Source organism: Bubalus kerabau, chromosome 1, assembly GCF_029407905.1.
Source record: "Bubalus kerabau isolate K-KA32 ecotype Philippines breed swamp buffalo chromosome 1, PCC_UOA_SB_1v2, whole genome shotgun sequence".
In the NCBI taxonomy this organism is placed as follows: Eukaryota; Metazoa; Chordata; class Mammalia; order Artiodactyla; family Bovidae; genus Bubalus; species Bubalus kerabau.
Genome location: NC_073624.1, coordinates 193,985,672 through 194,002,587, shown reverse-complemented (window position 1 = coordinate 194,002,587; position 16,916 = coordinate 193,985,672). Strand labels below are relative to the sequence as shown.

Sequence of the window (16,916 nt, the reverse complement as noted above, 5' to 3'; positions counted from 1 at the left end):
TGCAAAATATAGCATAAGATAGATACTCCTCTGTACTTGCATATATTTGCTTAAGAATATATGAAGGCAATCTCTCCACATCAGTGCATGATCTTCCTTTTTGAAAACTGCTTGGAATTGCACTGAGTGGCTGTATCAGACTTTATTCAACTAATTTTTTATTGCTAAAGACTTGGGTTTTTCCCCCCAGTCTTTTGCTCTTGCTAACAATGTTGCAGTGAATACCCTTGTGCATACATGATTTCATACTTGCAAAGACATATCAGTAGAATAAATTATTGGAAGTAGGTTTTCCCCGACTAAACATAATATCTGGAATTTTGTTAAAGGTGGTGAAACTCTTCTGCATAGAAGTAGCATGATTCTGTTTCCCACCAACAATATGAGCTTTTTTCTGCCAAGTTGATAAATAAGAAATGGTACCTTACTGTATAGTTTTACTTTACATTTCTTAATATGATTGAGAATGAGCGTCATTTAATGTGTTTAAGGGGCATTTTTTTCCTCCTATGTACTCTTTGTTCAAATCTTTCCCTCATAGTTTGGTCAGGAATTTTTGGTCTTCTTTCAATTTCTAGTTGCTCTTCACATATCAGGAAAATTTACCTTTATCTGATAGTTGTTGCAAGTTTTTTTTTTTCAATGTGTTATTTGTCTTGCAATTTTCTTATACTCAGTTCATTTCAGTTCAATTCAGTCGCTTAGTCGTATCCAACTCTTTGCGACCCCATGAATTGCAGCACGCCAGGCCTCCCTGTCCATCACCAACTCCTGGAGTTCACTCAGACTCACGTCCATCGAGTCAGTGATGCCATCCAGACATCTCATCCTCTGTCGTCCCCTTCTCCTCCTGCTCCCAATCCTTCCCAGCATCAGAGTCTTTTCCAATGAGTGAACTCTTCACATAAGGTGGCCAAAGTACTGGAGTTTCAGCCTTAGCATCATTCCTTCCAAAGAAATCCCAGGGCTGATCTCCTTCAGAATGGATTGGTTGGACCTCCTTGCAGTCCAAGGGACTCTCAAGGGTCTCCTCCAACACCACAGTTCAAAAGCATCAATTCTTCGGTGCTCAGCTTTCTTCACAGTCCAACTCTCACATCCATACATGACTACTGGAAAAACCATGGCCTTGACTAGACGGACCTTTGTTGGCAAAGTAATGTCTCTGCTTTTCAGTATGGTATCTAGGTTGGTCATAACTTTTCTTCCAAGGAGTAAGTGTCTTTTAATTTCATGGCTGCAGTCACCATCTGCAGTGATTTTGGAGCCCAAAAAAATAAAGTCTGACACTGTTTCCCCATCTATTTCCCATGAAGTGATGGGACCAGATGCCATGATCTTCGTTTTCTGAATGTTGGGCTTTAAGCCAACTTTTTCCACTCTCCACTTTCACTTTCATCAGGAGGCTTTTTAGTTCCTTTTTAGTTCCTTCTCTTATACTATTTTCCCCCAATTCTTGACATGTGTAAGTTTTTAATATTATGTGTTTTCCTTTGTCAGTCTTCTCTTATGGCTTTTGGAATTTATATATTTAGGAAAGTCTTCCCTAGTTTAAAGTAATAAGACAATTCACTCATGTTTTCATATCATATTTTATATGGTTTTCTTTTAAAAATATATATATCTGTATTCTTTTTTGGAGTTTTTCTTGGAGTATATAGTGAGGGATCAGTCCAGTTTTATCTTTCTCCAAGTGGCTATTCAGTTGTTCCAAAACCAGTTGTTTAAAAGTGCATCTGAAGCTTATTGATATGAAAAGCCTGGTTTATCATATTTTTTATTTCCCACATGTATTTGAGTCTAGTTCTGGAATTTCTATTCTGTTCTTTTGGTCTACCTTGTTATTCATACTGAGTACGGTACCATTTTTCTTTCTTATATTTTGTGGTATATCTTAGTACCTAGTTCTTTCAATCCTCTATTGTTCTTTGTCTAAGTTTCCCTGGATACTATTGTTTATTGTTTATTTTTCTGTAAAAGCTTTAGAATAAAATTTTCAAGTTGCAGAGAAAAAATTCTTTTAGCGCTTTTATTGGGATCTTGTGCCTCTTTTTATTATAAGATACTTAAACTAAGATGGTCAGACTGAGTACTCACATCTCAGTTCCTAAAGTTCCTAACTACTAAAAAACAGGCTTTTCTTATTCAAATTCAAAAATAGTAATCATATAAAACTGATCTTTACTTAAGGCACTGCATATTTCTGGTACCTACGATTCCAGATTTTTCCATTTATAGACTTAAAAGCTTTCTGGAAGCTTTGCCCGTGCTGGTCACTTGCAGGTGAAGAGTTCACTTTGCAAGGTCACTTTGTCAGTCTTTTTTCCCAACACTCTGTACAGTTCCAAGTTTTAAGCTTTTGAAAATAAAACTATTTTCTCTTAGAATGATTAAAAGTGCTCTAGGGAAGAACCACTGGTTTGGAGGTCTGTATACAATTGTGTCATTTCTGGATCAAATAACTTCTAGTTTGCTTGAAATTTTAACAATAGTTCTGAGGTTTTGCACATTAAACAAACTTTGAGCTTTCAGCTGAGGAGTCCTGGTTGACTGATTTGAATATTCTTGAGAGATCTACACCTGTGAATAGCAGTGGAAGAATATATTTGTCTCTCTACAAAAGACTCCATCCTGAAATTTAAATTGCATTTTTTTAGAGAAATTACTTGAAAATATATATTCTACTAAAATGGAGAAAAAGTACTATCTGAAAAGAAGAAAAGAGTCTAGTAATATATGAGGGAAAGCTATCATAATAACTATATTTCTCCAACACTGCACATATATAATTTTTGTGATTACTACTTACAGTATTAATGGGGTACCTTAGTAGATATTAGGGGCTTCCCTGATTGCTCAACAGGTAAAGAATCTGCTTGCAATACAGGAGCCGCGGGAGATATGGGTTTGATCTCTGGTTCAGGAAGATCCCCTGGAGAAGGAAATGGCAAACTACTCCAGTATTCCTGCCTGGAGAATTCCATAGACAGAGGAGCCTGGTGGACTACAGTCTATGGGGTCGCAAAGAGTTAGAAATGACTGAATGACTAATACACACACACACACACACACACACACACACACACAGACAAACTAAAAAACAAAGTGTTGGTAGTACTTAGGCACATAAGAAATACCGTAAGTAACTGTAAGACAAAGCGATAAGAACTTTTCAAGCACTCTCATTTAAATTTATAACAACCTGATGGCATAAAGGGAAGCCCAGGTGACTCAGCAGTAAAGAATCGTCTGCCAGTGAGGAGCTATAGGAGAAATGGGTTCAGTCCCTGGGTCGGGAAGATCCCCTGGAGGAGGAAAGGGCAACCCACTCCAGTATTCTTACCAGGATAATCTCATGGACAAAAAGTCAGACATGACTGAAGCATCTGAGCACACATGCACAATAGCTTAAATCCTATTATTACTTTCCATTTTATAGACAAGGACTGTGATGGACTTAGCAATGTCAGTTATAATATGGAGGCATGCTCAAAGCATTAGGAGACTGCCGAGTAGCCTGGAGCTTGGAGAAGTAGGGTGTGATGGTCATCTGTGTCTTTGTGAGAAGCAAAAAAAAAAAAAAAAAAAAAAAAATGGGCTCTATTCTAGATAACATGATACAGAGAAGGTGATCAGTAAAGAAATATGTAGTATGTAGACTAAATATCACATGTTGATAGACTGGATATAATTGAGTCAAGGGTAATTATGTCTTCCATTGTTTCTTGCTTAGATGATTGGTATAATGAAGTGACTGATGGAGACTATAATTATGGGAGGTGAAATGAGTTATGGAGAGATGATAGCTTGCTTACTTAAATATAATTTTAGATGTTTCTGATTTATTATTTATTATTCTTCTATAAATATTTTACTTTTATGTTGTGTATTTTCTTTGCTTATAAGAAAAGACAGGTATAATGTTTTAAAATACTTTCATTTCTTTCAACTGAACTATAAAAAAAAATCCATAAAGAATTATCTAAAATCAAGGCAAAGGCAATTACAAGAGGCAGAGTTGGAGAGACCTTTGAAGAGGTTACTTTTCCTCTGTAGCACAGTTTATGGACACACCTTCTTATTTTCACTTTTCTGATTCAAAGTCATTGTTGAATTCTCTCACCAAACACTCTCCTGCAGACAGAGTACAAGATCTCCTTCCTTTGTCCCTGCTGTTGTTGATGTCCACACATAGGCCTTATCCTCAGTCAAGCAGCTTGGGTGGGTAGGCAGTGATGGGCCGGGGTGAAGGAGTCTTAGGTCTAAAAGGGCTCTGCTGTAGCTGCTGGACGATCATCTAGGAGGCACATGCTGCAGTGAATCTAACTGACTTGGAGGTTAGCAGGAAAGCTTGATGCAAATTTACTAAAACTCTGGGGCATCAATTTCAAATTTAACTTTTACTGGAGCTGCCTTGGTATCACCATGATAAACAGTATTATATAAAAACACCAGGATGATTCATTCATTCCACAGGGCTTGGTTCACACAGTAAAGAATCTGCCTGCAATAAAGGAAACCTAGGTTCTATCCCTGGGTTGGGAAGATCCCCTGGAGAAGGAATAGCAACCCACTCAGTATTCTTACCTGGAGAATTCCATGGACAGAGGATTCTGTTGGGCTACAGTACATGGGGTCATAAAGAATTGGATATGACTGAGCGACTTTCACTTACTTTCTTTTTTTTTTTTCAGGATGACTCCATGGTACAGAGTATACATAAATCTTAGTGAATATTTAATAAAGCTTAGGTCCTTGAGACTCAGATAGGGAGATACTTCTTGGAGCTCCCCAGCCCTGTTTCTTCTTCTTCCTGGGCTGTATTCCCAATCTTCCTTCTAAGTTGGGTGTAGCCATGTAAGAGGTTCTCACCAATGGAAATATAGGAAGAAGTGTGTGTCATTTAAAAAGTAAGAATAGCTTCTCCAGACTCTCTTTGCCTATTGACTGGTTGCATTTAAATGACCATGAGGTCACCATGATGATGAATACTCAAGGTGGAAGGATGCTTTGTTCCTGAATCTTATGTGAAGTTGCCTGCCCACAAGGAATATCAATTTTGGTTTTACATGAGAAGGGTACTTGTCTTAGCTGAAGGACCCAGACAGTTTTTCTAGAGGAACTAATATTTAAATTAAGACTTTAAGTTGAAAAAGAGACCAAGTGATCTAAATAAATTTTCAATCATGTTTGGATTTATCTATACCAAATCAAAAATTTCATGAAGGATATTTTTAACTCACTCTAGCACAAGCTGGAATCAAGATTGCTGGGAGGAATATCAATAACCTCATATATGCAGATGACACCACCCTTGTGGCAGAAAGGAAGAGGAACTAAAGAGCCTCTTGATGAAAGTGAAAGAAGAGAGTGAAAAAGTTGGCTTAAAACTCAACATTCAGAAAACTAAGATCATGGCATCTGGTCCCATCACTTCATGACAAATAGATGGGGAAACAATGCAAAGAGTAAGAGAGTATTTTGGGGGGCTCCAAAATCACTGCAAATGGTGACTGCAGTCATGAAATTAAAAGATGCTTGCTCCTTGGAAGAAAAGCTATGACCAACCTAGGCAGCATATTAAAAAGCATAGACATTCATTACTTTGCCAACAAAGGTCTGTCTAGTCGAAGCCATGGTTTCTCCAGTAGTTGTGTACACATGTGAGAGTTGGGCCATAAAGAAAGCGGAACGCCGAAGAATTGATGCTTTTGAACTGTTGTGTTGGAGAAGTCTCTTGAGAGTCTTATGCACTGCAAGGAGATCCAACCAGTCGATCCTAAAGGAAATCAATCCTGAATATTCATTGGAAGGACTGATGCTGAAGCGGAAACTCTAATACTTTGGCCACCTGATGCGAAGAACTGACTCATTTGAAAAGACCCTGATGATGGGAAAGATTGAAGGTTAGAGGAGAAGGGGATGACAGAGGATGAGATGGTTGGGTGGCATCACCGACTCAATGGACATGAGTTTGAGTAAACTCTGGGAGTTGGTGATGGACAGGGAAGCCTGGCATGTTGCAGTCCATGGGGTCACAAAGAGTCAGACACGACTGAGTGACTGAACTGAAACTGAAAAGGGGGATGTGCTTTGAAATCAATAAAGTTGACCAAAAAATACCCTTCATGGAATTTCTAAATGATATTTCAATATTAACCAAAAAGTAGTCATTGAATGGAAAGAGGGTATTTTAAAAATGTGTACAGTAATGAGATTCACTTCACAGTCATAAATATATTCTATTTTCTTCATTTATTCAACTTATTAAAGATCAAATATCAGGTGTATTATATCTTGGGGATATAAATTATGAATGACAGTCTCTCCCCTTATGGATAGTCTATTGAAAAAGAAAGCAGTTACACAAAGGATCATGTGAAGGGAAATATAAAGACAAACTGAAATTAGTATGAAGGAAAAAAAACAAAACAAAACTGGGAGATATGAAATACTCCAAGGGTTTCTGATCTAGTCTGAGAGGTAGTTCGGAAGTACTCTCTGAGGCAAAGTGTTTTTGATTTGGGATCTAACAAGTGAGCAAAAGTTAACATGATGAGAAGAGACAAGGGTGAGACTGCTGGGGAGGTCTGAGCAAGGAGGAAGGATGAGAAATTCTGTAGGCCAGAGTGGTTGCAGTATGATAATGCAGGAGGTTTTAAAGCTGCAGCAACCGAGGTCAGAGAGGGATGATGTGAGGCCAGTGAAGAATTTTGCTGTAAGAATAGTAAGATATCATTGTTATTAGTAACATTTTTGTTATCGTTTTGAAAATTCATTCTGGTTTAAATGTGGACGGGAATTAGAAGAAGTCAGAGTGGATGTTGGTAGAGCAGTAAGGAACCTATGGAAGTCCTTGCAGGAAAGCCAAGATGGTGGCTAAGCCCAGGGTAGGCTGTGGAGCAGGAGAAAAACAGATGGATTAAGAAGATATTTTTAAAGCCTGAATAAACAAAGCAACCAGTAGTGGCATGGAAACAATATTCAAGAGAGTTCATTTTAAAATTTCTGATTTATTGCCTAAAATCCATGGAATAACATTAATAGGACTGAAAATGTCTTTCATGATCTTTACAGTCCATCCAATCAATTTGTTCACTTTCCTCTCAATGTTCATACATTTTTCCTGCATATGTGTATCTAAGATATTTTCTAGACTTTCTGCTTGTCTGTCTTCAATAAAAAACAATTTCTTCAAGTAACCTAAAACTACAGTTCTTTAAAATTAATTGAAAACTTTACAGTAGTTTTCTTAGTAGAAAGCAGATAGGGTTTAAAGCTCTGAAAGGGGATTCTGGATTTAGTGTGGAAGGATCTTGCAATAATGTATTCCAGATGAAAACACAGAAAGATTGGAAAGCCCCAGTCCCCAAGGACTCTTACTTCTCAGTTCCTTTTCTGTCCCCACAGCCTCAACTCTCCACTGTACAAATGGAGAATTTTTCCAAATTTCCAGAATTCCTAATGTTTTTCCTGTATTTCTTCAGAATTCTCAAATGATAAAGTATCCTACTCTCATTGTCTTCTTTTTTCCCTTACTAAAACTGTACATATACATCTTTTGAACAACCATATTTTTAAAAATTATTGGAGAAGGAAATGGCAACCCACTTCAGTACTCTTGCTTGGAAAATCCCATGGATGGCAGAGCCTGGTGGGCTGCTGTCTATGGGGTCTCACAGAGTCAGACACAACTGAAGCGACTTAGCAGCAGCAGCATTTTAAAAATTTACTTTCCTAAACCCTGGGTTCATATCCTATGCCTCACATTGTTCTTTCTTGTCCTATGTGTGAATCTTTTCTTCTGCTTATTTGTACTTAACCAATTTTATTGTTTCTCATTTTGAAAGATTGTTTATTTACTATCATGACTATATAAGTCATGTATAGAGAAATTTTTTTTCAATAATTGAGGAATGTCTCTTAACAGATAGTAGAACAACTATGAGGTTGGAATGATGTAGGTTTGACCACAAATAGCATCAGAAAAATAAATGTGAATCACAAAGTCTCAGTAGAAATTCTGGAGGCGGACATAAAACTAAGAAAATAATAGTATTATAGTTAGAATATGAATTAAGACAGTATTCTCCACAACAAATTTTGACTTTTATGGTTTCATCAGATCAAAATTCTCCTTCATAGAAAGCAGAAGAGGTGTGTATCAGCATTACTTTTAGGAAAATGAAAACTTTAACATTAGTTTTTAATCTTCTTGACAGCAGAAAATTGAAAGTAGATAGATGGAATGTACATATGTGGGTGATTATTAAACTTTCATTTATGCATAACCACTTTGGCCAACCCACTTCTGATCAACACAAAATTGGAAGACTTTGCACTTCACTGTGGGAGATGGTCCTAGAGAAGTAGATTGAAAGAGAAGGAAAAGTATGAAGTGGTGACATGTGGTACCCCTGCATCCCTCCCTTCCCAGAGGGGTGAGGTGCAAGTTGAGTTTGGGGAAGCAAGGCAAGCAATTGCCCTCAGTATGCCTCAGCCGGAAGATGTTGTATTCTTGGCTACAGATGTGGCTTTGAAAGAGAAGCGCAAACTATAAGACACTGCAGCTGTCCTCTTACTTGACTATAATGGGATCATAAGCAACCTAACACAGGCTCTTTGTTGAGTGAAGAAAAGCATTTCCTTGGGTATTATTTTGAACTGTGTTCCAAAAATTCCATTGTGAATTAGCTGTTTGTTTTTTAGAAAGCCTCTTACCACAAACCGTATTACAATTTAATGTATATAATTATAGTTCCAGCTGAACTATATACTAGCTGAAGTTTCGGCTTCAATCAACCACCCAGTGTAACATTCCTTTCATGGCAAGGCATTCTAATTTGGAAGAAGAAAAATATCTTCCCATTTCTGGCATATTGCTTATAAGCAAAGAGAGGAATGCTTGGTGTAGAGAAGTTGACAGACAATAATATTCTAGGGATCATCCCACTGCTCATTCTTTCTTCTCCCCTGTCCTCATGGGCATTAGTCCTGGAGCTAGGGTTTGTGGATCTTTAGAGAACTCAACTGGCCCATTAAGGGGGTGAGAGTCCAGAGCCAGTAGACATCCCAGACAAGAGTAGTTTGTTTTTAAATTTTATTGAACTTCAGTTGATTTGCAATGTTGTATTAATTTCTGCCGTATGGCAAAGTGACTCAGTTATATATATATTCTTTTTGGTATTCTTTTCCATTATGGTTTATCACAGGATATTGGATATAGTTCCCTATACTATAAACGAGGACCTTGTTGTTTATCCATCCTATATATAATAGTTTGTATCTGCTAACCCCAAACTCTCAATCCTTTTTTTCCCTACCCCCTTGGCAAATACAAGTCTATTCTCTATATCTGTGAGTCTGTTTTGAGTTTTGGAGAAAAGTTCATTTGTGTCATATTTTATATTCCACATATAAGTGATATCATATAGTGTTTGTCTTCCTCTTTCTGACTTACCTCACTTAGTATGATACTCTAAGTCCATTCCTGTTGCTGCAAATGGCATTATTTCATTCTGTTTTATGGCTGAGTACTATTCCATTCGGAGGAGGCAATGGCACCCCACTCCAGTCCTCTTGCCTGGAAAATCCCATGGACGGAGGAGCCTGGTAGGCTGCAGTCCATGGGGTCGCTGAGATGGACACGACTGAGCGACTTCACTTTCATGTTTCAGTTTCATGCATTGGAGAAGGAAATGGCAACCCACTCCAGTGTTCTTGCAACCCACTCCAGTGTTCTTGCCTGGAGAATCCTAGGGACAGGGGAGCCTGGTGGGCTGCTGTCTATGGGGTCGCACAGAGTTGGATACGACTGAAGCGACTTAGCAGCAGCAGCAGCAGCAACACTATTCCATTGTGTGTATGCATGTGTGTGTACATATATACCATCCATGTGGTCACAAAGAGTCAGACACGACTGAGCAACGGAGCTCATAGCACAGTATTCCATTGTGTGTGTGTGTGTGTATTTACATTCCTCCCAACAGTATATTCCTACCAACAGCTTCCTAGGTGGCGCTAGTGGTAAAGAACCCACTTGCAATGCAGGAGACATTAGAGACATGGGTTTGATCCTTGGGTTGGGAAGATCCCCCGCAGAGGAAATGACAACCCACTCCAGTATTCTTGCCTGGAGAATTTCCTGAACAGAGGAGCATGGTGGGCTACAGTCCATGGGGTCACAAAGAGTCAGACATGACTGAAGCAACTTGGCACCCGTGGGCATGTAATGTCTTCTTTGGAGAAATATCTATTTAGATGTTCATTTTTTGATTGGGTTGTTTTTCATTGTTGAGTTGCATGGCTGTTTGTGTATTTAGAAATTAAGCCCTTGTTGATCACATTATTTGCAAATATTTTCTCCTAGTGTGTAGGTTGTCTTTTCATTTGTTTATGGTTTCTTTTGCTGTGCAAAAGCTTATTAGTTTAATTAGCTTCCATTTGTTTATTTTTGCTTTTATTTCTGTTGCCTTGGGAGACTGACCTAAGAAAACATTGCTATGATTTATGTTAGAGAGTGTTTTGCCTATGTTCTCTTCTAGGAGTTTTATGGTGTTGTGTCTTATGTTTAAGTCTTTAAGCCATTTTAAGTTTATTTTTGTATATAGTGAAAAGGTGTGCTCTAGCTTCTTTGATTTATATGCGGCTATCCAGCTTTCCCAGCACCACTTTCTGACAGGCAACAGTAATTTCTTAATTTGCAGTAAAGAAAATAATTTTCTAGCTTTTTTTTTTAAATAAGGAAAGATTATTTTTTTCTATATTTACATAAAAGTAAATAAATTCCTGTTTAAGTTGCTCTCAACCTAGATGCTGTAAAGTGAGAAATAGTGTGAGGATAAAAGGCAGTCTACAGAGTGGATTCCCTTCCAGCCATTTGTTTGCAGAGGGGGAAATGCAGGGGTGTAAAGCAATGACTTTCTCTGAGATTCATGAGGACTAGGAGCCTTTTACAAAATCAGCAACAGTGTGAAGGATACATCCGTAACTAATAATTTTATACACACTATTCACGTATCTTAGTTGGATAAACCTTGAAAAACCATTTACACATAGCCTTGCTTAAGCTGGCCTTCTGCCCTGTGGGCCCTGCCTTCACTGTGGTAAAATTGCTGATGGCTTTCTATATAGATGAGATAACATTTGGGATAGACTTTGTTCTAAAGCTGTCTTCCAGATGTCTCATATGTAAACCTGTACTAAAAGGTTTTTAGTGTTTAAAAATATATTAAAATGGCTATAATTTATATTCGTATATGTTGAAAGAAAATGTTTATAAAATTTTAGTCCTATCCCAATCTGAAAAATATGAAACAACTTGCAATACAAAAACAAAGATTCTATAACAGTGTCAAAAAGTGTAGTTTTTAATGCACATCAATACTGGTATATATAATTATGATAATTCTCTACAACTAATAAGGGAATCATTTGATGCAGGTGATAATGATAATATTCCACAAATAATATACTAGGTACACTACAGTGTATAGATTTACTTATTATATTTTGTTACTCATTCATATTTGTATTTTCTTCCCTACCATTGTTAGGGGAAGCACACTGACTGAAACCTTCCACCCTGGCCAGGCACCATAGTAACCATTTGCATGCGTTGTTTTATGGCAGGAGGTCCTGGTAAGGAACATGGAACTAATAAGCCACCACCAACCAGAAGAGTTCGGGAAAGATCAAAAGGAGACATGACATGTCAGACCACCTCCCAGAATCCTCTCTGGCATCCATCTTGGCTGAATAAGGCGTGCACCACCAGGAAGGACTCTGAGTCAGAATGATTGGCTAAAGACAACCCGAAAACTAATCCCTTCACCATAAAACCTGAGACTGCAGCCATGTGGCAGAGCAGTTCTTCTGGATTCCCTTACTCTACTGCTCTCCACCCAGGCACCCTTTCCAGTAAGATAGCTTGCTTTGTCAGCACATGTGTCTCCTCGGACAATTCATTTCCGAGTATTAGACAAGAGCCCACTTTCAGACCCTGGAAGGGGTCCCCTTTCCTGTAACACCATGACCAACTTTTTAAGACATGTCTAGTTTACTTTTATACATTTCTGATGTTAAATATAGTAAATCATCAAATATATTAGTTGAAGAAATAAATATATTCTTATACAGATACCTGTTTCCTTTTTTTCTATTTGTGTTATGGCTAACAGAGACAGTCTGTGGACCTTTGAATATCTTAGAGGAAATGACAAACTAGCCAGTTCTTAAGAAATTTTCGTCAACATTTTCTCCTTAAAATTTTGCACTCCAGTGGATTTTACAGAATTTTTTTACTTTCTTTTCCAACCATAAAATTATGTTCACTACAAATTCCCATTTATACTAGATTTAATTTGATAAATAACTTTTAAGATTTTACCAGTTTTCAACTTTATATATTACAAAAGTTCATTAAAATCTATTCATATTTGGGTTGATAATGTATCTTCTTCATCTCTGTCCTAAAGAAAATATAACCAGTCAAATGTATGATTTACTTTCATAATTGTGTCCTCAATCCAGTTCTTCATTAGTATGTGTATTTGTCAGATCCTACGATAAATTTCCAGATAATATTAATTTTAAAAAGTAGTCCTTTCTTCTTTGGACTTATTAAAAAACTTGATTTCTGGACATTGTTGCAAAGCTGATGGTCTTCTATAAATTTTTGAAAATGTTTGAGGATTTATTTTGCCAACAGATCAATACCGATAATCGAGGTATCATCCTTATTCCAGACAGCACGTTGTAATGAACAGAGATGCCCTTATACATGTTATATAGGTTCTGATCACAAGATGACATGTCAGGGATGGCCTAACTTAATAGAGCTTTGTTTAGTCACCTTCTGGACAAAAAGCAGGTGAGTTTTCCCTTTATCTTAAAACTTGGCTCCCTATAAGAAGGCAAATACTCCTGTAAGGGTCATGCTTGAAATTCTCAGCCATTTTTATTTTGATATAATAAAGGAAAACAACGCTCAATATATTTATAAAAAGCAGAGATCACAAAGATGAATGGCTAAGAAAGATAAGATGTAGCACAGAAAGCCAAAAAGGACCTAATGAGACAATCCTGTGGCCAAGGATAAATGTCAAAGACTATTATCTCAGTGATAGTTTTCAAGATTGAATACCATGCTTATTCCAGTGACCACACACTATAGTCAGTCAACAAGTTAAGCATTAAGCTTTTCTAGGAGTAACATAGGACATGCTTGTTACTTCAAATGACAGATTTCAGTGACTTGAAACCAAGTAGAAAAAATGAAAGTCATGGTTCAGAATAACTGTGCTGAAGTTAGGAGCAGAATCCTGGTGTACACTAATTGTGTGGCAGATAAAATAGTTCTAAGGAACAGCTGTAGGGTAATGGAAATGGCTATGATGAATATAATTCTGTTGGGATGAAGCTCAGGTACTGCAGGAACAAATGCCAATATTTTTCCATACAGGATTAATTACATGGTCAACAGCTGGAATTTACAAGGAGGTGTATTAAATAAAATAGCAGGCAAGCTTGAACTGCATTCCCACAAAAGCCATAAAATGGGAATACCAAGAGAACTGGCAAATGTAATCTTTCACCTATTTTTTTAGGCACAGCTGTCCATATACAAGTTGGGGAGATGGAAATTTGTGATTAGCCAACTGTGTGCCACATTAGAAAGATTTGATGTGAAAAATTTTATGCAGCAATGAAAAACAAGCAAGCAAACAACAAAAACTTGTTCCTTTACAATGGAAATTGTCTCCAATGCACTTGAATTTGAGTTTGCACTATTGTTATTTCCATTCCCAAAGGGAATTCTTCCATTTATTCGTTGGCTGCATGAGCTTACTTTGTACATGCTGCCTCCAAAAACATTGGAAAGTCAGTCAGTTTTCTTGGAACTTGGTAAGATTTTGAAAATGTGAGATGGAATCTTCAACAATCAAGGTCAAAGAATGATTTACAATAACTTTAGCTGCATAGCCTGATTTATCACAATTCAAAAATTACTCAACCCCACTATACTTAGAAATAAATACAAACTCTTCACTATTGCTTACAAACCCTTGCGTGCTATGCCCCTGCCTCTCTTTCCAACTTCATTTCCTAACCCCTTCTCCTCTCTCACTACAGGGAGATGCACTGGCCTCCTGCCAGTTCTTCAAAAGGCTCCTTCCAGCCTAGCGGAATGTGGTCGCCTCTCCCAGGAATGCTGTTCCCCCTGCCCTTGGTATGTTTGTCTCTTTTTCATCTTTTGGGTCTCAGCTTAACTTACTACTGCTTCAAAGAGGTCTTCTTTGACCACTCTTTACAAATTAGGTCTCCTGATTTTATCAGAATTCTGTCCTGGTTACCTTCATAGAATATACTACAAATTATAATTATTTGCTTACTTCTCGAATATCTCCCGTGCTTAACTGCAGCCACAGTGAAGGTTGAAAGTGCCTTCTGAATGCCTAATACAAGGTCCAAACATTCTACACTGCTCTTAAAAACTAGGTCATAGAATCTGATTGTGAGATATGATGAACATTTAAAAAAATTAATAGAATAGAAAATATCAGAACACATTGTACAGTATAAGTAATTTTTAATGAAAATGGTGTTTCTGAAGTTGGCATCTGTGTGTGTGTGCATGTGGATCATGGTATGAAATGTGGGCCTCAGGAGAGAAAAAGTAAAAGCCACAGAAAAAAAGGTCCAGTAAATATTCACCGAATCAATGAATTTTTTCAGATGAAAATGCTTGTCTACAAGTCTGCCTATACTTAAGACTGTTCAGAGTAGGAAGTTGCTGATGTGCATTTTCAAATGTACTAGAAAGTTGTCTTTGCTCAAGAAAAGAAAGCTTGTGCTGGTTCCCATCTGAAATTGCTTAAGGTTTCATTCCTTTGCTTTTTACTGTGTTTCCATTTTCATTGCAGAAGGTGTTGTGACATGTAACACTTTGATACTTACTGATTATGTATACATTAGTATTCTTAAGACCCTTTCCCAAAAGGAGATTTTGATGGAAGGAAAGACTGAAGGAAGAGCATGAGTCCTTCAGGGAAAACAGTAACTTTTGGAATGGGAATATATTGTCAGTGGAGTTGAAGAATGTGAAAAGTAGCACATCAAGTTAGCTTACTCCAAATATTTGTCTACTTTACAATTGGCAAAAGCGGGGTCCTAATGCTTCCTGTGGTCAGCCAAAAAAGTGTAGTAGTGGAAAGGAAACCAAAGCGTGTGTTTTAATTTACTTTGGTTATTTGAACCGATCTGCTGTGGTCCCATTGAGCTGTATCCGGTTAGGTCACTGGCTTCTAGTTCCCATGTAAAAAATGCATTCCACATATTATAGTGATATTAAAACATAGTTGAACATTGCAGTTGAGCATTCACATTTGAAATGAAGGATAATGAAGAATAATTTGCTTCCATTCAGCAGTGTAACTCACTTCAGAGACTTAAGAAATCTTTCCAACATGGTTAAAATTTAAAATACTTCCAAAATTTCTTAAAGATCAGAAAGAAAAAAAAAACAAAATAAAGAACAAATAATTAAAATGAAAGCATGGTTGTCAAATTGGGAGCTCAATATAATTGGATTTTTCTTTGGAGTTCAGTTTGCTGCGGCAAGGTCTTTACTCACATTCCACCTGAACGACCATCATCCACACCCACTTTCTTTTTAAAGGAAACATTTACTTTTGTGACTTGGTCATAATGAAATACAAAGGACCTCTTTGTGTGTGAAAATGAAACTGGGTGTGAGCCTTTTAAGGAAAAATTAAAGAAGGATGTGTATGTGGGGGGTGAAATTCCCAAGTCTTGCTCAGCTGTTCCTGCCTACCTCCTACTTAGAAACCAGGCTGCCCTGCACAGCCAGGCCCAGATGTTGTGTGTCAGGAAGCAAAACAGCACCTCCAATGGCTCACAGATGAGGGGCTCAAACAGCGCTGGGCGAAGGCTGTGAACAGTGCTGTTACAGCGTCCTGGCCAGAGAGCATCTCAACCAGGCAGCATCTGACAAATGTTTTCCACAGGAATGACTTGTATCTCTTCCTGAAAGTTTTGAATCCTGTTTAGATTTTCAGGAACAGCCGCGTGCAGTTAAGAGTAAAGCAAACGGGGATACCCTAGTTGATGTGACTTATTAGTCACCTGGGACAATTTGGGATAGGATTGGTAGTGCAGGAGGACAAGTCAAACACTCAAAACTGTAAAAAGGAACAGCACCTTTAAGGAAATTTCTGGAATTGGCTAAGAGATTCTTGGAAACTTCTTCCCTAGCAGTACCCCCCTTCTCCATTCCCTCCAGCATTTTTCCAATCTTCAACTTTCTGTCTGTCATCCAAGTTGCTTCCAGCACACCGAACCTTTCTTCTCGTAGACCTTTGTGGTCTAGCCTATCCTGAAACCAATCTTTGTTTTCCCCTCACCGTCCTCTAACTTCTCACTGGCAAATTTCTTAGGCAAGTAGTTTGTACCATATCTCTATTTGTTGAAAACCCAGTATGGTCCCACCATGGTACCAAGACTGTGCTATAGAAATTTACCACTTTTTTTATGCTTAAAGTTTAAGCTTAAAATGAAATGGTCTTCTCCTAGCCTTGGTGCTTCTTATTCTTTCTCTAAAGCCTTTGACACTATCTCATTATATGTTTTGATAATCCTCTTTTAGTTTCTTTTTTTTTTTTATTGTAATCAGTTTATCTCACTCTTTATCTCCTGTTTATCTGTGTGTTTTGTTGTCTTTTTTTCCCCCAACATTCCCTCTAGAGTCTCTCTGTGCTATGTCCTGTGACTCTAGATTAACCTTTGATTAGGTCCTACTTCTCACTTCCCTTTTGCCCTCTCTACTGTCTTGGACCTCTGTTCTCACTGCCTCAGCCCATAGTAATTCTTTGAAAACATTTAATCATACAATATCA

At 37.6% G+C, this 16,916-nt stretch overlaps 1 long non-coding RNA gene across 1 annotated transcript in view; it reads left to right on the top strand.

The window, feature by feature from the left end:
- LOC129628865 (uncharacterized) overlaps positions 1-12,139 on the top strand; it is a 69,955-nt gene extending 57,816 nt beyond the window's left edge. Inside the window, exon 2 of the long non-coding RNA XR_008702956.1 lies at positions 11,632-12,139. This is a non-coding gene — a long non-coding RNA (uncharacterized LOC129628865). The remainder of the gene's footprint in view (positions 1-11,631) is intronic.
- The last annotated feature ends 4,777 nt before the right edge of the window (positions 12,140-16,916 follow it).